This window comes from Zalophus californianus, chromosome 9, assembly GCF_009762305.2.
Source record: "Zalophus californianus isolate mZalCal1 chromosome 9, mZalCal1.pri.v2, whole genome shotgun sequence".
Taxonomy (NCBI): Eukaryota; Metazoa; Chordata; class Mammalia; order Carnivora; family Otariidae; genus Zalophus; species Zalophus californianus.
This window is the reverse complement of record NC_045603.1, coordinates 6,310,587-6,336,684: the sequence shown is the minus strand read 5'-3', so window position 1 is coordinate 6,336,684 and position 26,098 is coordinate 6,310,587. Positions and strand designations below refer to the sequence as shown.

The 26,098-nt window shown below is 44.4% G+C and overlaps 1 protein-coding gene across 10 annotated transcripts in view; it reads right to left on the bottom strand.

Annotated features, from left to right (window-relative positions):
• Positions 1-26,098, bottom strand: part of PACSIN2 (protein kinase C and casein kinase substrate in neurons 2) — a 133,038-nt gene that overhangs the window by 78,078 nt on the left and 28,862 nt on the right. Inside the window, exon 1 of one of the 10 annotated variants that reach the window (XM_027593246.1) lies at positions 5,131-5,246. The exons of the other annotated variants lie outside the window; for them this stretch is intronic. The gene's annotated coding sequence lies outside the window, so the exon portion shown is untranslated. Of the gene's footprint in view, positions 1-5,130; positions 5,247-26,098 lie in introns of those variants that run through there. 10 annotated transcript variants of the gene reach the window in all.

The following is a 26,098-nucleotide window of genomic DNA, read 5'->3' as shown; positions in this document are numbered from 1 at the left end:
AAGAATGTGGCAGTGGGGCGCGAGGAGAGGGAAGAACTGGATACCAGGAGGCAAAGCAGGTGCCAGCAAGCTAAGCCCCTTGAGGGCCACACCAGGGATTTGGGCTCCTCCAGAAGGTTATGGGGAGGGACCTGGTCACGGTCCAGGAAGGAGAGTTCCCTCCGACAGAGAGTGGAGAACAGACCATCGAGCATCTAGACGTGAGCCATCCAACAGGCCGGCTACCGGCTGTGGAACGCCTGAACTACAGCTAGTACCACTGAGGAACAGTCTTTTTTAATCTGACTTTTAATTCATTTTAATATAAATAGCCACATGTGCTTAGTGGCTGCTAAACTGGGCAGTGCAGCTCTAGAGGTTAGAGAGGAAGCAAGAGAAATGGTTAGGAGACCAGGACAGAGGACACCGTGAACGATTATGCTAGGTACGAATGAGGGGCAGAGGAGGAAACGGATTAAAAATTCCTCATTCTGGAGGCAAGATACGGGGTAATGTCACAAAGAGAAACAGTTCAGGAGAAAGACCTGAGGTGCACCTGGTGGACAAGAGACTCTGCCAAGTGGGCAAACTAACCGTATGAACGCACACAGGCACAAATGAGCAGATCACCCGATCCAGCCACCCATCATCCAGGTGAACTGGCCCTCCAGGTGGTGACCTATGGATGGCTGGAAATAAACACAGAGCTCGCCCAGGTGCCTGCATGTCCATCAGTGAGAGCAGTCAGGCTGTAGGATGATCACAGCCTACATGAGTCCTGCTATGAGTCTTCATCATTATGACAACAACTACCATCCCAAACTCACACTCCTCCATCTTAGCAGTCCACTGGATGTGGCTAAGAATAAATGTAATATCTTGGCGTTCAACATTAAATATACAAAGACTTCTCCACAAGTGGCCTGATGCTTCTCTGCGTGGCCTCGGGGTCTCGCTATATAATATTCTTCCTGCCGGTACGGGCCAGACCTCGGGGAACCTGCGCTGAACACACTCATAGGTGGTGAATTAAGAAAACATTTCTGCTTTCCAGGTCAACAGGTATTTGGTCATCAGACCACTGTGCACTGTGCTATTTTTTCTTTATGCGTCAGTTCATAGTGGAAAAGAACCATAAAGAGGTCACTTTGCTATCCCCAAACTGCCCTGTACTTCACTTATCTTGCTCTACTAGCCCTACCGATACTGAAAACAAAGACAGAATTCCAAACTGGGAAGTTCAACTATATCAACAACATTTTGTCAAGTAAGCGAAATCATTCTCCCCTAATCTCCCTTAAGGACTCCACTGCAGTACAATTCTGATGGGAAACAAGACTGAATATGAAATTCAGCACAGGCTTCATGCTAAAAAAAAAAGGGGGGAAAGGAAAGGAAGAAAGAAAGAGAAAATTGTAATCTCTTACTACTGTGATGGCCATTGGCACACATTTCAAATTCAGAATACTTCCTGCCAGATTCTTTAAGTTAACCAAAAGTAGAACAGTATGCTTCATTGGTCCACGTAAAAATTAATTCTTTATGATTCACTAATGACAGAGTCTAATGAGAAAAAACTTTAGGGCAGATTCCCAGGGCTGAAGGAGATGTTAAGTAGGCATCTAGTCTGTCATCTGGTATCAAGGCAGAACTGTAAGATGCAAATGCATTTAGGCCAGTCTGGTGAAACAGGACTATAGTGCCTTCAAAAGCAACCTCCATGAAAAGGGGACCACTTCAACTCATTCATTCATTCAAATTAATGGCCCATGTTTTCCACTATTACTTCCCTTCATTCATTCACACACACACACACACACACACACACGTATGCACGCACACACTCGCTCTCCTCTTTACCTGGCTCTAGGCCCTAGGATCTAGCTGGCATACTGAGAGAAGTTTTTTCATAGCCTTAGAGAAGGTTCTAAGGCCACGACTAGAAGCCGTCCTGGAGAGAAGCCCTGAACAGAGATGAAAATGAGGAAGGCCCAGATGACACCAATAGCATAAACTCTCACAGACTTCTGGGCCAAAAGCAGCCCTTAACCCCTGCACAGTCTGCAACAAAGCCAGGACCATATTCCCCCTTCACATCTTTAAATTCATAGGCAGACCAGAATTCACACTAAAGTAAACAGAAGCTAGGGGCAAGGAAGAATATCAAACATTACTTACTAAGACAATCGCATATTAATTATATGTTTATGCATACCTATATATGTATAATAAACATGCATATATATTAAGAAGACCAATTATATATTAAGAAAAGGAAGCCAGTTAAACTATTATACTTAATATGTACTGAAAATATAACAGTAAAGATAAAATGCTAGTTGGGGAACAAAGGTAACTAAATTATGGGAGAAGTGAACCAAGCCACTCTCTGCGCGCCCTTTCTTTGGCCCTTGGATGTGGTCATCTGGCTCTTCAACTGAAAGCAGCAGCTTCTTTAAGGGTAATGACAGAAGTGCCTGCCCGAACAGCAGAGGGGAAGACAGAGTGCTGACCTACCGCATAGAAACATTGCTCACATATCCTACTTCATTCTTAGCTTTTATAAATTAAAACAGGTATAAAGTTATTGACAATTTCAAATACAAGTAAAGTGTCTATGAAAATACCTGTTTTCCTATAGTGTACTTGTTTCTGAAATTCTTGAAGGCATATACTCTTAAATACTTCAGAAAATACAAGGAAGTACTTTTCTATGAACCTCTGCAAGTAATTTAAGGTGACTCTGGACAGACAGTGACACCATATCAGGGTCTAAGAAGAGTTACCCACTGCTCTCAGGCCTCTATTCGCATCTAATTCCCAGACTTGAATTTCAGAGGGACTCAAATTCAGCTTTTAGAAGAGACTCTTTTTAACTGATTCTGGAAAGTTGTGGATAAATTCCACTTTTATATATTAAATTATTACCCTCTTTTTTTTTTAACATGATAATGCATTGTTTTAAAGTCTGCCACATTCTAAAACCTGGGCAGTCCAGACTTAGAGCCATCAGTACTCCCTCAGACAGACTGAAATGCCCCCAGACTTCAGGGTTTTCTTCTCACATCCTGAAGAATCCTCTTTAAAAGAACGGAGTACTTTTGTCTGTCTCTTGTAATAGCTGTGAATTTATTAAGTTTGGATTTCTCAGCTAGCAGGCAATCATATAATGAGGTATGCTTACAACAGTAACAACTGAGTAAGGCCTGGTTTAGGGGTGAAGCAAGAAAAACTTTATACAATAGAGAGCTCTTTATTTTAAGAAAAAAATCTCTCTTGGGGGAAGAAATGTCAACGCTCTTCGGGCCTCAGGTAATTCACTGTATACCTATGCCCAGTGGTACTAACTTAGGGAAGCTACTGCATAAAAGCTGAATATTTGAAAATGAAACAAGTGAAAATGGACTCATCAGAAGAAAAAAGCCATTCCTAGCCAAGTCCTATTAATCGTGAGATAATATGTGAAGAAAGCAGGAGAAGAGAGGCCAGTGATCCAGAAGTCAGTCTAGATTCACTCAGCTACCAAAAAGCCGTGTGACCTTGGACAAGTCAACAAGGTATGTCACCTCTTGGTCTTAATTCCTTTGTTTAAAAAAAAAAAAAAAAAAATGAAGGGCCGGACTATACTGCCAGGAGGAGTCATTACAACTCTAACTATCACGTTCCCATCTTTTTAACTATGCCACCAAATGAATAGCAGAATTATGTGGCTGGGCAAAACAGAGTACTAACAATGTATAAAAAGTAAGAGGGAGAGGCTTATTTTTACTACTGGCATAAATCTCAGACCTGCAAGACATGTTTCAGTCTGAAGTTACGATACCTCTTATTTTCACAAATGCAGCATTTAAAGTTCATCTAGAATTCAGTAAGATATCTTAGTGCAAAGAAGAATTTGAGGAGATACTCAGAATTATAACAGCAAGGGCAAAACCTATGGACCTCATCAAGGTCTGAGAGAAATATATGTTTGGGAGATTTCTAAAAAAAAAATAGGAAAACACAACCCTAAAAGTGTCAGAAATACACAAATCATTCAGGGTAACACCCTAACGAGAAAACAGGCTTCTCTATGCAGCACGGACTGTACCGGCCTGGCACTTTCTGGAGACCAGAAAGAAGACCCTGACGCTTGCCTTTCTAATGTTCATGGCAATAGGTAACCCAAAAAGTATATTCATTTGGCGATGGATCACTCAAGTTTCGGGATTTAAAAAACAAAAAAACAACCCTCTAATTAGAAGCGCAGTACTGCATAAACAAGAAGGAGGGAAGGGGAGCCATAATTTTCAATTCCAGAATATGACTTTCAATTCCAGAATAAGAAACAATTAAATATGTATGTAAGGCTGCTCAGTTGTTGGAACAATAAAAACTTTTACATTTTGGTATCTACTAAAAATAAAAGCACAGTGTCTAGTGACAGCAGTCAGATGGAGCGGAGGACACCGGGTCCAGCTGCGAAGAGAAATAAGAAAGAACTGATGGAGGAGGAAGGCAGAGGGGGCCTTGGAGCCGGCCACATGCTCATTCTGGGAGGCTGGAGCAGACGGCCATGAAACAGCAATCAGTGTCAACCAGAGAAGCTAATTGTTCGCTTTTTCTCCCGCGTCCCATTTCCGTGTTTGTAGGTTAGATCTGGCTGTTAAGAAAGGAAATGGCAGCATGTGAAAGACATAATGCCTGACAGTCGGAATAGAAACCAACCCTCTATTAATAGTTAACTCAAGTAACTCATTTAGCTCCCCAGTAATAAAACAATACAGCTGAAGTATGTAAGCTGGCCTACGCTACGCCAAAGTTTCTAATTTATTCCATCTATTTAGGAATGAAGCATGCATATACGTTCTAAAACCAGAGTAAAGATTATAAAGCATGATTTTTCATTTGTTTAGGCCAAAATCTATTCACCAAGAAAATCAAACATTTACTCTGACATTTTCTCAAAGCATTTTGAATAAAACACTCCACTCCACACTGTTCGGTTAATATTGAACTGGGTGAACATATCCACCAAGAAGCTCTAAAACTACGCATGTTTAAAAGGCGAGATTTCTCAATCAAGCACTCAGGAAAAAAAAAATCAATGAAAACTCTGCTTTGCAAAAGGTCTCCCTTAAAGGAAATATAGGCCTTAAATAGCACACTCACGTTTTTCTGTCAAATGCCAGCTTTGACTGCCTCCCTTTGCAGATCAGCTTCCGTACCTGCCTCCTTCCGACCCTGCTGGTATGTCTGACCTCCAGCTTCCAGCCGAATTCTCCCAGCACATTTCATCATTTCCTGTTGGCTGCCGACTCCTTGCAGCAAGATAAGGCCAGTCCCCTACACTGCTGCAGGAACCCTCCAGGCACCAGGTCCTCAGACCTCTGCTCCAGGCCGACTAGGAACATCGCAGAAGAGCTTTCTTTTCAGAAAGTGGCCAAACAGAAATCTCGGTATTTGAGAGAAAGAGAGAGGAGGTCGGAGAAGTCATATGACCCCCCAAAAATCAACTTGTATATGAACTAGCTTACACTGCATATGACAGTCTTAGAATTTCTCCTTGTACTTGATCCTTCCACTCAGGAGGGAAAAAAAGACCTGCTCTGGAGCTAAGGTGCCAGGCATCACAGGAGTTAATGTGACGGGGACTTCCTCGCACGGGATGATCTTACATGGTCCCTACATATAAAACTCAACTTCCCTTTGTGACTCCACACAGCAAGGCAAAGCAGCTCAACAGTGGGAGATGCAGAGGAAGCGGATGCAGGCTCAGTGCCGGAGACCCATCTCTCCGCAGCACAGGCTGCCTCCGAAGGCACTCAAATGTGCACGTGTGATTCCCTAGAAGTAAAAACAGACCACAAAGCACCTTTCTTCCTAGAGTTTTATAAAGAATTAAAAGTGAAGGGAGGGGCGCCTGGGTGGCTCAGTCAGTTAAGCGTCTGCCTTCGGCTCAGGTCATGATCCCGGGGTCCTGGGATCCAGCCCCACATCACGGAGCCCGCTTCTCCCTCCGCCTGCCACTCCCCCTGCCTGTGCTCTCTCCCTCTTTCTCTGGCAAATAAATAAATAAAATCTTAAAAAAAAAAAATGCAGCATCTCAGGTCACCGGTGACCTGCCTTTAAAAAAAAAAAAAAGTGAAGCGAAAAATAAGAATAAACATAGCTTTAGGGTAAGAGGAAGATGTCCTAACTCATTTTAAAATGTATGTGCCCATGAGAATACATACAATATAGGGGCACCTGGGTGGCTCAGTCGTTAGGCGTCTGCCTTCGGCTCAGGTCATGATCCCGGGGTCGTGGGATCGAGTCCCGTATCGGGCTCCCTGCTCAGTGGGGAGTCTCTTCTCCCTCTCCCACTCCCCCTGCTTGTGTTCCCTCTCTCGCTGTGTCTCTGTCAAAAAATAAATAAAAAATCTTAAAAAAAAGAATACATACAATATAATTCCCTCTAGATAAAGTGAAGAGCAGGCACAAATACACTATGGGACTTGAAGCCAAGGCAGAATGGGAAAGGGACCGGGCACGAAAGGCTCCCCGGGGGCGCTTCTGAGCAGGGCTCTGTTTCCTGAGCTGTCCGTGTGCTGTATTTGTGAAAATTCATTGCTGTACACGCTGATAATATGTGCACTTGTATGTATGTGTGTGTATTCTGTCTCAATAAAAAGTGCTTGAGGGGCGCCTGGGTGGCTCAGTCGTTAAGCGTCTGCCTTTGGCTCAGGTCATGATCCCAGGGTCCTGGGATCAAGCCCCGCATCGGGCTCCCTGCTTGGCGGGAAGCCTGCTTCTCCCTCTCCCACTCCCCCTGCTTGTGTTCCCTCTCTTGCTGTGTCTCTCTGTCAAATAAATAAAATCTTTAAAAAAAAAAAGTGCTTGAAAAACATATGCAACAATATAAAAAAATACAAACACTACAAGAAAGAGCAGGTATTGAAACACAAGAAACAAATATTTCAAGAGCTCAGTTTCCCCCAAAGTACCCTCCCAGAAGATACATGGGCACCCCCCCAACCGCTATGGCAAGCTAGATGCTACATTTACATGGTGGTGGCCAGAACAGAGCCGGACTATTCCCTCCCTTGGAACATGGGCCCCTAGTCTGACCTTGTAACACAAAACAAAACAGGTTAAAAATATCTTTCCAAAATCTGTGTTTAGAAATTCCTTGATGGAAAAACACCAATAAAGTGAGGACCACATCAACACAGGCTCAATTATTTGACATATGATAATAATTCACACTACTTGGAAAATTATACTACCCTCTCCCCCGACAAAAAACAAACAAACAAAAAAACAAACGAAAAACAACGACAACAAAAAACAAGAAGTCGACCCAATACAACGCAAACTTGGCTGTATTGCACCAGCAGCTCAGTTAGATCACTTGCACGCTTACAGGGAGGCACATGCTGGGGCACTGGGTCAGCCATGTTCTCTGGTCTGCAGGGAGGCTGGCTACTTCAGCCCAGGGCTTACAGGGGCTTTAACGGCCCTAAAGGTCATCTTGTCCAGGGACACTAAAGCTGGAAAAGGCTAAATAATGTTTCTAGAGACTACTTCAGTGTGCTTGACCACAACACACAGACAGGCTTTCTAAAACTAATGGCCTGGCAGTCATCTTCCAAAGCATTTTAACTAAATTTAAGCAGCACAAAAATATGGTCACAGAAGTCCTTTTCTGGGGGTATCTTCTTCCAGTAAGAAAGAATAAACACCTGAGTTCTGGCAGGCCAAGCTGACTATCTACTTTTCCTTTTCGTCAGCTAGCGTGACCAAAAACTCTTCTTTGCCTCAGAGCCCCACTTAGGGCTCTTGGTTATGAGAGAGGACAACAAGCACAGCAAGGTGGATTCATTCTTTTTTTTTTTTTTTAAGTAATTCAACAAACACAAGCTGCTCAGTAAACATTTATATAGTGCTTACTTTATGGTTAATGATGAAAATAATCCTATCAGGGGACTGTCCCCTCTTCCATTTTCCAGCTCAGATAACTGAGGTACAGGTAGAGAGAGGTTATATTACCTGCCCTGCAACCCAAAGCTGGCACACGGGGGAGCCAGGATCCCAACCCAGGTAGTCAGCTTCCAGAATCCAGCTGTTAGCCATTACACTGCCTCTCCTTCTTGGCTTCCCTCAATAAATCAGAAGCGGGTCTTGGGTACAGCTGCCACGTAATAAAAATCTGACTTGAAGTGAATTAAGAATGCAGACAGCAGTGGCACTATGAAGTAATGAGCCCAGCTTTCCAGTGTGGCTGGGGCATTCTCTCCTGGTCCCCACAACCTCGGCCAGTGGATTCCTAGCTGGAGACCAGCTGTCCTGACCCTCTGGCGAAGGACAAGGCTGGCTCCGGCAGCTTGTCCCAGCCCCTAAGGTGGTACTGGGAAAGAAACACTGCTCCAGGGAAAGCCACCTGCTACCTCTCGCACGTGGTGCCTAAACTGGCATTTCCAGTTCCAATCTGGTTTCTGTCACCAGACTTGAAACCTTTGGGCATTCATTCAACAAACAGTAGTGGCAGGCACAGGGCTTAAGGCCACAGGGTCCCATGGTTGAAAAAGCCAACATCCCTGCCCTGGATTGCTCAGTGTATGGGCAGGGCAGATGTGTAAATAAATAAAAATGGCACGAGCTGACAACTGCTAGAACCAACATGCACCAAGGGCTGAGGGAACACTGGGAAGGGAGCAGTGAGCTAGCATGGGAAGCAGGGTCAGGGAAGGCTTCATGAAGGAGGGACAGGAGCGGGCTAAGAGCCTGCCATCAACCTACTCAAACCATGTAGATTAAGGCAGACAAAAATTCTGAAACAAAATCCAGCAAGTTAGCTGAAGACTACCAGTGCCTTCATGACCTCCGTCCTCAGCTGATGGCTGAGTCCATGCACAGCAGTCCTTAACCAAGCATCAGGTACAGACATGAGGGCAGCACCGGACCGCTGTCTCTTCTCTCTGACACCTCTCTCCTGTTACAGGATGAAAATGGCTACCTTCACCGAGCTTTTTTAAAAGACTCCATAAGGTAGGTACTACTAGCCCCGTTTTACGGAAGGAAAACCACCACAGAGCAATTAAGCAACCTGCCCAGTATCACCCAGCAAATAATGGCAGAATGGGATTCGAACTCAGGTCTACCTGATACTTTCAAAGCCCATCCTCTCTCCACCACACTCATGCCTGCCACGGAACTAGACCCGTGAGGAACATGAGGATATCTGGCAACAGATCATGTCACGTGGGGTAAAGGACAAAATTTTCACCATGTGATTTTTCCCCATTCCTCTACTGGTCTGTCCTTGCTTTCATGCCACACTTTTTCTAAAGCAGCTTTATTGAGATGTAATTTACATACCACATAATTCAGCCATTTAAAGTACACAATTCAATGGTTTTTAGGATCTTTACAGAGCTGTGCAACCATCACCCCAGTCAATTTCAGGACATTGTCCTCATCTCAGAAAGAAACCTCATGCACGTTAGCCGCCATCTCTTTCTCCCCCTTCCCCAGCCCAAAACGACCAGTGACTCTTACAAGGTGGTTCTTAAAGAGTAATGGGCACACGGTCATCAGGCCGTTAATGAAACAGTGCAAACTGCAGTTCTGTGCCTCAGTCCTACCTTCTGGGCTACGGCTAACAGCCGAGCCCGGACAGGACCAGGGAAAAGCCAGACAACTCAGAGGCAGGCGCTGGGGTGAGAGGTGGCGGTATCTGGCCGCCCCCGCTAGATGGGCTCCATGGTTCTCATGTCCCTGAACTTAGCAGAGCCAGGCGGTCTAGCAGCTGCCAGGATGGTGGAAATCATGCAAAAGCTCTAGAAGAGCCCCTCTGGTCACAAGACCTTACACCATTAAGAATGCCCATCTCCCCGTCTCCAGAAAGACAAACCAGGATGGCATCCGCTACCATAGGCTGGGGGTAACCAGAACAAGAGTTGTTCTGAGAAGCCAAACTCTTCAAGGATTGATTATCAGGACTGCTGACGGCCTGGAGGAAAAGGTGCCGCCTCTGCTCCGCCCCCCAGCCTTCCTCAAGAGCTAAGGAGAGTTGGGGGAAAGGGATCTACGTACAGACCATGCACATACTTCCACAGAGCATACAGGTCACGGAAATAGCTCTGTAAAGCGTCGCCACGCAATACAAAACTCCTCAACACTGAGGAGGAATGAGCTTTTGACAGATGTGCACGGGTACATCACAGAAACCTCATGGTGAGCAAAAGAGGCCAGATGCCAAAGGGTGCAAAAATAGAAGTGTGTTCTATTTACATGAAATTCTAAACCAGGCCAAACAAATCCATCGTGACAGAACAATGTTTGCCTGTGGCCAGGGGTTGGGTGGGGGCTGACTGCACAGGGCACAAGGAAAAGTTCTGAAGTGATGGAAATGTTCTCTATCTTGCTTGGGACAGTGGCTACACAGGCATATCCATTTGTCAAAACCCCTAAATGGGTCCATTCTGTTGTATGTAAATTAATATCTCAATAAAGAGAAAAGGGGGGGGATGAGGGAGAGAAGCCTGCTGCGGAGCCTGAACAACGGAGCTGTCCACTCTCTTCACCAAGGACTGGCCTGCAAGGTGCCGCTGAGCCCTGGGCTGTGGCAGCATGCATGCATTGCACTGGGTCTCAGTTCTTAGAACAACGGATCCTCCAACACACACAAATGATTCTGATGAACCTAAATGGTCCACCTTCTAACCAGGTTAACTCAGCTCTCCAATATTCCTGCAGTAAAAAGCGTGATAACGTCAGGCAGCGACTCAGAAATGGCAGCTTTCAGTGACAGGCTCCAATGGCTGTTTGACAGTGAGTAAACCAGTAAAATCTAATGCGATAATTACAGGTATTAGCTTTTCTTTTTCTTCAAATGGTAAGTAAATCTTAAATTCTAGAATTTAAATAGGTTATATAAAACATTCTGATAGGTCAATCTTTTTTTTTTTTTTTGGTTGGGGAAAAAGGATAGCAGCTATGTTCAAATCTTACATGTTAACCTTTCATATTTTTCATGAAACAAGACATAAATAGAGCCATCTTGCCTTTAGTCTTTCCATATATATATATATATATATATATATATATATATATATATATAAAGGAATGAACCAAGCCAAATTTCTAACATTCTCATCAAAGAAGAAGGTGCCAGAAAAGCTAAACTAAGTACCAGTTCTATCTTTGGCAAAGTAAAAAAAAAAAAAAAAAATTTAAACCCTTTATATAAGCTTCTTTGCTTCCCTGGCACTCACCCAAAGCTAAAGAAAAAAATGAAGCCAAACTAATTAAAGCAGAAAGCCCAACTGAGAAAAACTTCAAAGCACCAATGTTATATGGAAAATATGTTAATTTCTTTTCTTACACATTTTATAAAATGCCATCATGAGAAGAAACACCTGGGTTTCCAACAACATCTCAGTGGTTAAGACGTCACTCACAGTTCTGGGGCTAGCTCAAGCCTTCCTTGGACAACTCACTGAAGATGGAAAATGATCCCTGAAGGAAGGTCTGAATTCAAAATGGAGTGGTGAACAAGATCTGTGGTGAGCTTTTGGGTATTTTCAGGAATAAAGTTAGAGATCTGCTCCATTCATGTTTTATTGGAGGTTTACCAGTGTGATTTTCCCCCTCATTTATTTCTATTGTGCCCTCTCTATGCTAGACTCTGGAAGTTACAAGCTAAATAATTTCCCACACTTGTCCTTAAGCAACTGAGAGTTTAGTAGGGTAGACAGACAAGCACCCAGAGGACCACACAGTGTGACAAGTGCTACACAGCAGACCTAGGCAGGGAGCCCCGCTTAGGAGAGTGGGGCAGATGTGGGAAACCCTCAGGGAGGCTGGGCGCTGAGCTGAGTCCGGTAAAGAAGGCGCCGTCTCACTCGCCTCTCTGGCTGGGGCTTCCTCCTCCCCCAGCTTTAATGACCAGAGTATGCCACTGAGGGCAGAAGCACCCAACACAAGCCTGCCAACTTTATTTCGTCCACTAAGGGCACTAAAAAAAAGAAAAACCAATCACCTCCCATTATTTCATTTCAAAAGCATTTTAATAATAAAAAAGGCATTTTAACACTAAAAAGCAGGTCATACAACTTCAGAATATATCAAAAGCCTCAAACTAAGTATCTCTCGCTTTGTAAAGAATAAGGACAATGTTGATATTTTAGCCCCATGGCAGTAAAAATACCATCACGAACCAGTGTTTAGAAACCCTGAAAATAGAGGCTAAAATTCGGACTATTTTATGACATTTTATATACATTTGCGAGGATCTTTACATACAATGAATCTATACTTCATGATAACCCTGCCAGGTGGGAGTACTGTCCCCATTTTTCAGAAGAGAACACTAGAGCCCTGGGGAAAGTGGCCTGCCCACGGTCACAAAGCAGTCACAGCAGAGCTACTACACATGGTTCCCTCTGACAGCAGAGCCCATCCGGTCCCCCAAGCCTGCTGGGGTGGTGTGGAAGAGCTCTGAGTGACCTCTGAGGTCCTCATCAGAAATAAACATGTTTTATTGTTGTTGCTTTGGAGATCGCAAAGGAAGAATTCAGTTCTGCCCTTTTTTTTTTTTGGTAGTCCCAAACAACCAACTCAAACCCTTTGTGAAACCAAGAGAGGTATAAATATGTAAATAAACGGAAATCGTGATCCCAAGCATTCCAGAATGCTCCCATTACATTCTCCTTCTCCATTTGGACCAGTGCTAGGGATAAAGAAGATGGGAAAAATGGGAGAAGATCAAGAATCCCGGGGTACCTGGGTGGCTCAGTTGGTTAAGTGTCTGCCTTCAGCTCAAGTCATGATCCCAGGGTCCCGGGATGGAGCCCCACGTCAGACTCCCTGCTCAGTGGGGAGCCTGCTTCTACCTCTTCCTGCTGATCCCCATTTGTGCGCGCGCTCTCTCTCTAACAAATAAATAAAATCTTTTTTTTTAAAGATTTTATTTATTTATTCATGAGAGACAGAGAGAGAGAGAGGCAGAGGGAGAAGCAGGCTCCCACTGAGCAGGGAGCCCGATGCGGGACTCGATCCCAGGACCTGGGATCATGACCCTGAGCCAAAGGCAGACGCTTAACCATCTGAGCCACCCAGGCGCCCCTAAATAAAATCTTAAAAAAAAAAAAATCAAGGAACACCTGGGTGACTCAGATGGTTAAGCATCTGCCTTTGGCTGAGGTCATGATCCCAGGGCCCTGGGATAGAGTCCTGCATCAGGCTCCTTGATCAACTGGGAGTCTGCTTCTCCCTCTGCCCCACCCCCCCATTATGATCTCTCTCTCTCTCTCAAATGAATAAAATCTTTAAAAAATAAAATAAAATAAAATAAATCAAATCAGATCAAATCAAATCAAGAATCCCAATGTGCCAAGAAACAGGAGACATGTAAACCCTTCCTCAAGAATACTATACTTCAGTTTGGCATGTAATAAGTATACATTTAGAGTTTAATGAATGAATCTAAAGCCTGTAGGCAGTGCTGAGTGCTATATAAATTCAATTTAAAAGATATGGTCTCTAACCCCTAAAAGCTTCCACTCTCAGGTCTGAAATGTGATTATAAATAGAACACCAACTGAGGGGCGCCTGGGTGGCTCAGTCGGTTGAGGTTATGATCCCAGGTCCTGGGATCGAGCCCCACGTCGGGCTCCCGGCTCAGTGGGGAGTCTGCTTCTCCCTCTCCCTCCGCCTCTCCCCCTGCTCATGCTCTCTGTCTCTATCTCTGTGTCTCAAATGAATAAATAAAATATTAAAAAAGAAGAAGAAGAAGAACACCAACTGAGGCGCCTGGATGGCTCAGTTGGTAAAGCAATCAACTCTTGGTTTCGGCTCAGGTCATGATCTCAGGGTCGTGAGATCAAGCCCCACATTGGGCTCCACACTCAGCATGGAGTTTGCCTGAGATTCTCTCTCTCCCCCTCTGCCCCTACCCCTATTCATACATACACTCTCTCAAATAAATAATCTTATAAATAGAATACCAACTACAAACTTAAAAGTGCATCTTGTTTTACAAATTTTATGTTTTTCTTCTACTTTTACCATTTAAAATTGAAGTCTACTGTACTTAATCTTAAACAAGGCTCCCAATTGTACTTCAACATGGAATGAGATCCTGCCAAGTGAGGAGGTTAGAGGCTGGTCCCCTACAGGACCTCCACACCTATGTGGAAAAGGCAGAGCTGAGTGGGGTCAAGCAACAGAGAGGGGCAGTGGTGAGCAGATACAGGGCCTTGGCAAGCTTCTAGGTTCCTCCACCTGTAACATGAAGACAGCCTCAGGTACCACCCAGGGCTTGGGAAGATTAAGTGAGACAATGTACAGTGTATTTTTAAATGTTAGCCACTGGGGCGCCTGGGTGGCTCAGTCGTTAAGCAGCTGCTTCGGCTCAGGTCATGATCCCAGGGTCCTGAAATCGAGCCCCGCATCAGGCTCCCCGCTCGGCGGGAAGCCTGCTTCTCCCTCTCCCACTCCCCCTGCTTGTGTTCCCTCTCTCGCTGTGTCTCTGTCTGTCAAAATAAATAAATAAAATCTTAAAAAAGATAAAATAAATAAATAAATAAATGTTAGCCACTGAGATCATCCCCTGACGACAGAACCAGAAGCTCTGAATGACGCTGATCACAGCTAAAGTCACGGAAGGGTCAAAGGGCCCCTCTCTAAGGATAGGGTTGAAATACAGTAGGCACATACTTAGGTGGAGGGCATAAGCTTAACCCCCAGGAAAGTCAGAAAGCAGGCAACCAATAAAGGTCAGAAAAATCAAGGAATCAATGACAATCTGAACAGAAGCAAACCCACAGTGACCACAAGGAACAAAGTATGGGCAGGGATGGGGCTGGTTCAGAAGGTCTTATGAAGGAAAAGAAAGTCAAGGGACTTTGCCAAGAGGCCAACTGGGCTGAGCCGCAGAGAGTGCTGAGTCCAGAACAAGTCTCATGGGCACACTGTGAGCCACCTGGCACCAGTCACAGGGAGAAAGCAAGCTGCTCAGCCTGGCAGTGGTTGCTTTGCATCTGTGACAGATGACCCAGCTTAAGACAGAGTAGAGACGAGGAACACATTTCTCCCGTTTGTGAGAGTGAGGTAAAGAAGGGCAGGTTACAAAATAGTTTAAATCATATGATTCTATTTGTCTTTAAAAATCACATTTGCGAGGTGGAAAAGTGTACATCAAGGTACTGACAGTGATTTTCTCCTTCTGAATTCTGTACTTGTATTTTACAAAGTCCATGCATTGGTTTCATAATGAAGGAACACCCAGAGTTCCTTAGATTTTACAGCCAGATGTGCGACTCCACGGCGGCGACTGGCAGGGCTGTGGAGAGGCCACTGAGGCACAGAGAGCGCTCGGAACCACAACACTCCCGATCTCTGAGCACCAACTGATACAGAGGGCAGAGCCCTGCCTGCAAGGCTTCCATAAACTCCCCTGTTTCAGATAAACCCTGGAGCAAGATGCTAGCACCCAAAGCCTGATTCCTCATCCTCCAGAGGAAGGCGCATCACCCTTGCAGCTGGCTTCACCAACTGTGCAATATTTCATGTGGGAAAGCCAAAGGATGGGATTCCTGGGTGTACCCCACAATTCACTCCATAAAGTGTGAGATTTTACGAACCATTTCTGTAAATAAACCTAAGTCCCAGGAAGGGTCAAGGCTCTCCAGCTGCAACCAAAAGCAGAAGATGGGGCACCTGGGTGTCTCAGTTGGTTAAGCGACTGCCTTCGGCTCAGGTCATAATCTAGGAGTCCCTGGATCGAGTCCCGCATTAGGCTCCCTGCTCGGCGGAGAGTCTGCTTCTCCCTCTGACCCTCCCCCCTCTCATGTGCGCTCTCTCTCTCATTCTCTCTGTCTCAAATAAATAAATAAATATCTTCAAAAGCAGAAGATGCTGGCCCTAGCCTCTAGACCACCAATCTCATTCACAGTATAGAGGTTCTTTAAGACCTCAACGTCACACAAATTAATCCCATGCTGAGACAGGTGTAAGGGAGACATTCTGCAGAATAAGCACGTCTTAGTTTACCAGGTGAACAGAACCAAATGAAAGGCCCCATCCCCAGTGCCAGCCACACACAGGCAGGGGAAACTTCTCAAGCTCTCACAACTTGACCCCTCCCAGTGATAAACCTGAGAAAGGGGAGTCAGCAGCCAGATAGCCCCCTCACTAAGAGGAGACAGATATCCCAGTGCTTTTGACAGCACACATGACCCACAGAGCCAGGTGACCACCAAACGCAATGAACATAAGCATGCAAAGCTGTATAAAGACCTCTGACAGGGCGCCTGGGTGGCTCAGTCGGTTAGGCGACCACCTTCGGCTCAGGTCATGATCCTGGAGTCCCGGGATCGAGTCCCACATCGGGCTCCCTGCTCGGCAGGGAGTCTGCTTCTCCCTCTGACCCTCTTCCCTCTCGTGCTATCTCTCATTCTCTCTCTCTCAAATAAATAAATAAGCAGACTCCCTGCCGAGCAGGGAGCCCGATGCGGGACTCGATCCCGGGACTCCAGGATCATGACCTGAGCCAAAGGCGGTCGCTTAACCGACTGAGCCACCCAGGCGCCCTAAATAAATAAAATCTTAAAAAAAAAAAAGACCTCTGACAGGTCAGAAGGTCCTGTGACAGGACCTATGCACTTGGATTAGGGTTGGGGGAAATTTTATAAACAGCTGAGAGTACTGACTTCCAGGGCCAAGATGTGGTCTGAAAATGTGGCACCCAGTGTGCTTACTATGCTTTGTGACAGTGTTCATTTTCACAACTCCTCACTCTGGGACCGCGTGTTTGCAGGTTAATGGGAGGGGAACACCAAGAGTGAGCTCACCCAGACCCTGGGTCCTTTTGTGCTTGTCCCCCCAGTACACGCCCTCCAAATTCACTTACAATTCCCCACCTACTAAAAAAAATGTCTTGAGGGGCGCCTGGGTGGCTCAGTCGTTAAGCGGCTGCCTTCGGCTCAGGTCATGATCCCAGGGTCCTGGGATCGAGTCCCACATCGGGCTCCCTGCTCAGCGGAAAGCATGCTTCTTCCTCTCACTCTCCCTGCTGTTCTGCCTACTTGTGCTCTCTCTCTCTGTCAAATAAATGGATAGAATCTTTAAAAATAAATAAATAATAAAAATAAAAAAATAAAAAATGTCTTGAGGCTCAGGAGGGGGAAATAGGATCTTTAAATGGTTATCAGTATCTCTCTGCTACACTTACTGAAACACCAGACTCACACTTGGTAATGTCAAAATAGTGCACTTACAAGAAATAGGCCGTGTCCCAAATCTGTTAGATTCAGATACTCTTTCCAACAAATTAATGACAATAAATAGTAAAGATTTTATTTCTGTTCCACAAATGTATTTCAACTAATTTGTAACCTCATTTTATGCAGAATTATTTTCTGATGGCACACCAATTATTTTGCTTCCTCAAAGATGTTGAGAAATATTATTATATAATTTTTAGCAGTACCACTTAACAATGGTTTACACACAGTTCTTCTTCCTATGGAGACCTTGGGGAAGAACCAAATACCTTTAAGAGGAGTAACAGTCTGAACAACTCTGGCAACAACCAATACCATAACACCTACACTATGAAAACAATCTGGGATCCATTATATCTGTAGGCTGGAAGTGTTTTCCTCTTCATCTTTTATGGAAAATGTCAAATGTATAAAAAGTAGAGACTAGAATAATGATGCTTAGTTTCAGCAATTATCAACAGAGGACCAATCTCGTTTCACCTGTGATTGTGAAAATTGTTAAATGCTCATGGCATCATGCGGCCCAAATGTGTTTTTACGTGACCTGGCAGGTCAACAGCACAAGTCCTCATTCTGGGAAGAGGAGACACAAAGCAAGCAGAGCAGAGGTCCTCACCTGAAGGGAATGGCAACTTTATGGGGAACGAGAGCCCACGTAAAACATGTGTAAACCCAAGGAATAAAAATACAAGCCCGCAAGATGAGCCTCACCAGGGGTAAGTCGTGCTGACATCACTGCACTTCCTGATACCATGTGATAAGGACGGCACTTCTCCTCTGAAGTATTCTTCCCCAAAACTCATTAAGCCCAGTCCAATAATGTGAAGAAGAAGGAAAAAAAATGAGGCAAACCCAAATTGAGGGACATTCCACAAAATATCTAACTAGCACTCTTCAGAATTGTCAAGGTCACAAAAAATAACACAGAAACCGTCACAGACGGAGACCAAGGAGACAGGACAATTGAACCCAATGTGATATCCTGGACTGGATCCTGGAACAGACAGAATCACAGTGGAAAAACCAGTGAAATCCAAGTCAAATCTGTAGTTTAGTTAGTAACACTGCACCGATGTGAAATTCTTCATTTTGACAACTGTGCTGCAGTTACATAAGATGTTAACATTAGGGGAAACTAGGTGAAAAGTATATGGGAATGCTCTGTATTGTCTTTGCAACTTTTCTGTATACCTAAATTTTTTCCAAAATAAAAAGTTTATCACAGAAATAATATAAAAAATTTAACTGGCTAATAAATATTCATTCTATCCTTCACAAGAAAGAGTCAATGGCAATGTGGGCTTCATTTATTTTTTTAAGATTTATTTATTTTAGAGAGAGAGATAAAGAGAGCATGCATAACTGAGGGGAGGGGCAGAGGGAGAGGACCTCAAGCACACTTCCCACTGAGCCTGCCTACCAGGGCCAAAAATCAAGTCAGGCGCTTAACCAACTAAGCCACCCAAGTGCCCTGAGGTCTTCATTTGAAAATGCAGCCAGGGGGAGGCAGTGCCTGAGTGGCTCAGTCGGGTAAGTGTCTGACTCTTGATCTCAGCTCAGGTCTTGGCCTCAGAGTCATGAGTTCGAGCCCTGCACTGGGCTCCACACTGGGTGTTGAGCCTACTTAAAAAATAAATGAATAAAATGAAACAAAGTTCAGCCAGGGAAGATGAAGCATATAAAGAAATGAAACAATCTGCGAAACTGCCTCAAAGAAAGGAAGCACCTTGAAATGAAGGGAGGGCCCCTGTAAGCTGAAGGCCACTCGAGGTAGCTGATGGAGCACACCACAGGACACGAAGCATCTGGCTGCGATAATGAACTGGGCCGACAGAGTGACTTCCAAACCACAAAACTGCCCTGCCTGGTCTCCCCCACCCCACCCTGCCTTACCTCTCCCCCACAGCGCCTCTCTTCATTCATGCCGCAAGTTCTGAGGGTCTGCGAACTCACTGAGTGAAACCAATAAAAGGAGGAGGTTATTACATACCACCATATGATAATTCAGGTTTAAAAAATGTTTTTTTATGTATCTAGAGAAAAGATGAGCCGTGATCAAAACAGCACTAGGAAATCGGGAGCTGTGGCCCTGCACAGGGGATGGGCTGGAAGCAGCAGGATTCTGCCTTGGTCTTTCTGACCAGGAGACCACGCTTGGAAGGACTGAGTCCACCGCCTCACAATGACTGAAAATGCACCCATGCTTTTAAATAGCTTTGCACTTAATATAAATAGTGTGCTTCTTTATAAGAGTACCTTCCTTTGTTTGAAACAGGACACAATTCTAGAGATAAAAGCACACACCTGGTTTTCAAAGTATGAATCACATGTGCAGATTTAATTCATTCTGAACGGGATTTAAGAAAACTTCTATGGCTAGAGTCAGAGCAGCCAGCTGTCTGCCTGGGCACCTGAGCAAACGTCTTGCACCTGAAGGTCAGCTCAAGGAAGAATTTATGTGAAATATTCCTGCCCAAATGCCCTGCAACAAAATTACTGAAAGACAAAGAGAGAAAACCAGCAGTGATTTTTTGAAGCAATCCTTTAAAAAAAAAAGAGAGAATTAAAAAAAAGTTGTATTTGTTCTCCGAAACAACAGTTTGAAAACGACAGAATCTGCCATGCTTCCCACTGATGAGCAGCTTCATTACTTCTATTTATCCAGTAATTGAAGAATGTCTTGCAAAACTCAGGTCAAAACTTCCCCAGTGCTCTGAATTATGCAACCAGGAATCTGTACAATAGTGCCACTGACCGACAGCCATCCACTGAGGCTTCGCTCTTCAACTTCACATTGAGGAAAAAGGCCACATATGCTTTTTCCATTCATTTTTTAAATGTTTTATTGAATTAGAAACTCTCCAAATACGCCTTGGACTTTACACATTCAATAGTTCAGACTTCAAGGGCAAGCTCTCGGGCCGTGTGCCCGGGCTCACCAGGTTTGGCAAGCCCCACACCAGTGCCAGGCATAGCAGCCTACCCCAGATGCCCAGGGGGGTGGGTTGCTCGACTGTAAAAAGAGGACCAGCACCTCCCACCTCTCAGCTTGCTGAGAGGATTAAATAAGACAAAACACCTGGTCTGATACCTGACAGCCCATCTTGTCCCAAAATCTAAGTCTCCTTGCCTCCAAATCTCTCTATCCACTCCCCTTCTGGTTGCCCTCCATCTGGCCCACTAAGACCTAGGTATAAGAGAACAAAAAGCCAATTCCACCAAGGAGCCAGCGCCTTTATTGTCCACCCCCCCACAGCTCTTTCCCATGAGCACCAGATGACAGGTACCACATGCAACATACTCATCTATTAATCGAATATGAATTTTATTTGTATTCCATCTACCTCTCCACTGATTTCCATGAGGAAGGATTTTCTTTTCTTTTTCTGAGAGAGAGAGAGAGAGCAAGTGAGCGAGCATGGTGATGGGGGGGGGGTGGATCTTAAGCAGGCTTCATGCCCAGCACAGAGCTGGATGCGGGGCTTGATCTCATGACCCTGAGATCACTTGAAATCATGACCTGAGCCAAAATCAAGAGTCAGATGCTTAACAGACTGGGCAACCCAGGCGCCCCGGAAGGGTTTTTCTCTCGATTCTCCTGGTCTGTTAACACAATGCCTAACTCCTCCCCAGGAAAAAATAGTAGAGTGCTCTTCCTGGAGGGCACTCTAGGAAGTGTCAAACACAGGCTTCTTGTCTGGGCGGAGATCATCATTTTTTTTAAAGATTTTATTTATTCACTTAGAGAGAGCTAGCACAAGCAGGGCGGGAGGGGGTGGGGAGAGGCAGGGAGGAGAGAGCAGAGGGAGAGGGAGAAGCAGACTCCTGCAGAGCAGGGAGCTTGAAGCGGGGCTCCATCCTAGGACCCTGGGATCATGACCTAAGCCGAAGGCAGTCGCTTAACTAACTGAGCCACCCAAGCGCCCCTGGGTGGAGATCATCATTAAAACATCATAAGCAAGAACAAAGCTGGAGGCATCACAATCCCAGGTTTTAAGATACACTGCAAAGCTGTAGTAATCAAAACAGTATGGAACCGGCACAAAACAAACAGATCAATGGAACAGAATAAAGAGCCCAGAAATAAACCCACACTTATATGGTCAGTTAATCCTTGACAAAGGAGGCAAGAATATCCAATGGGGAAAAGACAGTCTCTTCAATAAATGGTGTCGGGAAAACTGGACAGCTACACGGACCACTTTCTTACACAATACACAAAAATAAATCCAAATGGATTAAAGACCTAAATATGAGACCTGAACCATAGAACTCCTAAAAGAAAACATAGGCAGTAAACTCTTGGCTATCAGCCTTAGCATCATATTTATGGATCTGTCTCCTCAGGCAAGGGAAACAAAAGGAAAAATAAACTATTGGGACTACCCCAAAATAAAAAGCTCCTGCATGGCAAGGGAAAAACAAAAAAACAAAAACCATCAACAAAGCAGAAAGGCAACCTACTGAATGGAAGAAGATATTTGCAAGTGATAGATCTGGAAAGGGGTCAATATCCAAAATAAAGAACTTACACAACACCACCAATTAATTAATTAAATTAAAAATGAGCAGAGGACTGAATAGGACATTTGTCCAAATAAGACATACAGATGGCCAACAGACACATGAAAAGATGTTCAACATCACTAACCATCAGAGACATGCAAATAAAAATCACTGTGCGATATCACACACCTGTCAGAAGGGCTAAAATCAAAAGAACAAGAAACAGGTGTCGGCGAGGATGCAGTGAAAAAGGAACGCTCGTGCACTGTTGGTAGGAATGTAAACTGGTGTAACCACTGTGGGAAATGGTATGAAGGTTCCTCCAAATATTAAAAATAGATATATTATGTGATTCAATAATTCCACTGCTGGGTATTTACCCAAGAAAACGAAAACACTAAATCAAAAAGATACATGCACCCCTATGTTTATTGCAGCATTATTTACAATAGCCAAGATATGGAAGCAATCCAAGTGTCCATCAATACATGAACAGGTAAGAAAGATGTGATATATGTACGTATCTGTATCTAGACACACACACACACACAGGAATATCACAGCCATAAAAAAGAATGAGATTTTGCCATTTGCAAGAACATGGATGGAGGGCGCCTCAGTGGCTCAGTTGGTTAGGCGACTGCCTTCAGCTCAGGTCATGATCCTGGAGTCCCGGGATCAAGTCCCGCATCGGGCTCCCTGCTCGGCAGGGAGTCTGCTTCTCCCTCTGACCCTCTTCCCTCTCGTGCTCGCTCTCATTCTCTCTCGCAAATAAGTAAATCTTTAAAAAAAAAAAAAAGAAGAACATGGATGGACCCAGAGAGCATTATGCTAAGTGAAATAAGTCAGAGAAAGACAAATACTGTATGATTTCACTTATATGTGGAATCTAAAAAACAAAACAAAAAATAGAAATAGACTCATAGACTCTGAGAACTGGTGGTTGCCAGAAGGGAGATAGATGCAGGGATGGGCAAAACAGGTGAAGGACATTAAGAGGTACAAACTTCTGGGGCGCCTGGGTGGCTCAGTCCGTTAAGCATCCTGCTCTTGGTTTTGGCTCAGATCATGATCTCAGGGTCCTGGGATCGAACCCCGCGATGGGCTCAATGGGCTCCACATTCAGTGCAGCGGGCTTGAGACCCTCTCCCCCTCTCCCTCTGCCCTTTCCCGCCATGCTCTCTAAAATAAATAAAAATATTTAAAAAGGTACAAACTTCCAGTTATAAAATAAATAAGTCACAGACCTAAAAATACAGCATAGGCAATATAATCAATTTAATACTGTTATAACATTGTATGGTGACAGATGGTGACTACACTTATCCTGGTGAGCACTGCATAATGTGTAAAACTGTCAAATCCCTATGTGTGCACCTGAAACTAATATAACACTGTACATCAGCTATACTTCAAGAACAAAGCAAAAAGGAAAAAAAAAAAGATCATAAGCAATGGAAATTAGGCCTCTTTTCCTTCTCTCTCCACTGCAGACCAATGCAAGGCAGCCATCTGGAGCAAACATATCTGTTCTGCAGACCCAGCTGACCTTCAAGGAGGCTGTACCAGAAGGTGGGTGAGGGAGAGTCAGCAAATCCACTTGGCTACTACACTCCGCCATAACCTCCATGCCTGTTATGAAGGGGGTATCTCTTCCTATTCCGACACTCTTGTATCACTCTCACAGGTCCGAACCTGAGTGAGTTTAACTTACTAACTCATTCAAAACCCAATACCAGTACTCAATTATTAGCATTTGGTAAGCTCTCATCACATGCTCACCATAAAATGCTAATTTTAAGGGATACAGAGATCCACTTAGAGAGTCTCTGTCCATCCTTGTGGTTCACTCATAAGGAAATTAAAACCAAAATACTTTTATTAAGAGGCAGAATGGGGACGCCTGGGTGGCTCAGTCAGTTGAGCATCCGACTCTTGGTTTTGGATCAGGTCACGATCTTGGGGTCCTGGGATCAAGCCCTGAGTTGGGCTCTACACTCAGCATGGAGTCTGCTTGACATTCTCTCTCCATCTCCCTCTGCCTCCCCCACTTGTTCTCTCTCTGAAATAAATAAATAAATAAATCTTTAAAATAAAATAAGTAAGTCAGAATGGAAGAAGGGAGGGTCGCCCCTAGTAGTGATATGTTGATCAGGTACAGACCGGAAACAGACCCACAGGGCTAGAAGAGGTAGAGAGGAATGGGAGTTGTTTAATGGGGACAGAGATTCAGGTTGGGAAGATGAAAAAGTTCTGGAGATGGATTGTGGTGGTGATTGCACAGCAGTGTAAATGTACTTAATGCCACAGAACTGCATAATTTAAAATGGTTAAAATGGTAAATTTTATATTATGCATACTTTAGTGCAAAGAAAAGTAAAATTTAACAACAACAACAACAAAAAAAAGCAAAGAAACGGATCCACACATATTTCTAAACTCCTCTATGACAGAGGTGGTGTCCCAAGGCACAGCGGGGCCTCTCAGTAGTGATACAGATTCAACCAGTCATACAAACGGAAGAAAATAAAATTGGATTCCTACTTCATGCAAAAATCAATTACAAAAATCAACTTCAGACAGACTAAGGCTTAATGTGAAAAGTAAAACTTTAAAGTGGTTAAAAGAAAACAAAGTATATCTTTATGACCTCAAGACAAGGAAGGATTCCCTTTATCTTTTCTTCAAGATTTTATTTATTTGAGAGAAAGAGATAGCACGAGCAGGAGGGGCAGAGGGAGAGGGAGAAAGAGAGAGAGAATCTAAAGCAGACTCCATGCTGAGCTTGGAGTCCGATGTGGGGCTTGATCCCAGGACCGAGATCACCCGACCTGAACCGAAACCAAGAGTCCAACACTTAACGGACTGAGCCACCCAGGTGCCCCCAGGATTTCCTTTAAAAAGTCATTAAAAGGGACATCTGGGTGGCTCAGTCAGTTAAGCATCTGCCTTCAGCTCGGGTCATGATCCCAGGGCCCTGGGATCGAGCCCCGTATCGGGCTCCTTGCTCAGCGGGGAGCCTGCTTCTCCCTCTGCCTGCTGCTCCCCATGCTTGTGCACGCATGCTCTCTCTCTGGCAAATAAATAGATAAAATCTTCTTTAAAAAATCATTAAAAATACCGATCATTAAAGAGAAGATTAATAATAGTGAACTGCACTGAAATTAAAAATGTTTAACAAAAGATAGCACGATGACAGTAGAAACACATGGACAAGGTAGGAAGTGATATCTGTATCTCACAGAACCAGCAAACTGGCTTCTATGCAGTATGAAGAACCAACACAAATCAACAAGAAAAATACAGACGAGTCTGGGCGCGTTCAGGGTAGTATGGCCACAGACGTACAGACAACCCAAGAAAAGTACAGGAAAAGACTCATCGGACGTGTCACCAAAGAGAACCCGTGAATTGCTAACACCCATATGAAAAGATGCTCATCCTCATCAGTAACCAGGGAGAGGTAAATTAAGGCCAGAATGAAAGGAACATTTGACAGCTCCTAGATGGGTACAATTAATAAGCATGACAATAGAGGCCCCTGGGTGGTTCAGTCCATTAAGCATCTGACTCTTGATTTAGGCTCAGGTCATGATCTCAGGGTCCAGTGCTGAGCACGGGAGTCTGCTTGGGATTCTTTCTCCCTCTTCCTCTGTCCCTCCCCATGAGCATGCTCTCTCGCTCTCAAATGAATGTTAAATAAAAATAAAAAATAATTTTTAAAACAAAGTGTGACAATAGTCAGTTTGGGAGAGGATGTTTATCCATGTGATTAATTTTACGTGTCAATTTAATTGGGTCACAAAGTGCCCAGGTATTTGATCAAACACTACTCCGGGTGTTTCTGCAAGGGCGTTTTTGAGTAAGATTAACATTTTATCTTATTTTATTTTTTTACTGGGGGGGGGAAGAGAGAGAAAAAGCAGGGGGAGAAGCAGAGGGAGAGGGACAAGCAGACTCCCCGCTGAGCACAGAGCCCAAGACAGGGCTCAATCTCATGATCCTGAGATCATCATGACCTGAGCTGAAACCAAGAGTTGGACACAACCAACTGAGCCACCCAGATGCCCCAAGATTAGCATTTTAATCAGTAGATTGCCTTCCACAATGTAGGAGGGCCACAATCTAATCAGCTGAAGATAGGAACAGAATAAAACAAAAAACAAAAAACCCTCCCCCAATAAGAGGGAATCCTCTACCTGCCAGCTTTTGGAGGGTCCTGGAGCTGTACCACAGTCTCTGCTAGGTCTTGGGCCTGCTGGCCCAGACTATAGATTTGGGCTTGTCAGTCTGCATAACCACGTGAGCCAATTCCTTCTCTTTCTAGAGATACGCACATTCTATTGGTTCTGTTTCTCTGGAGA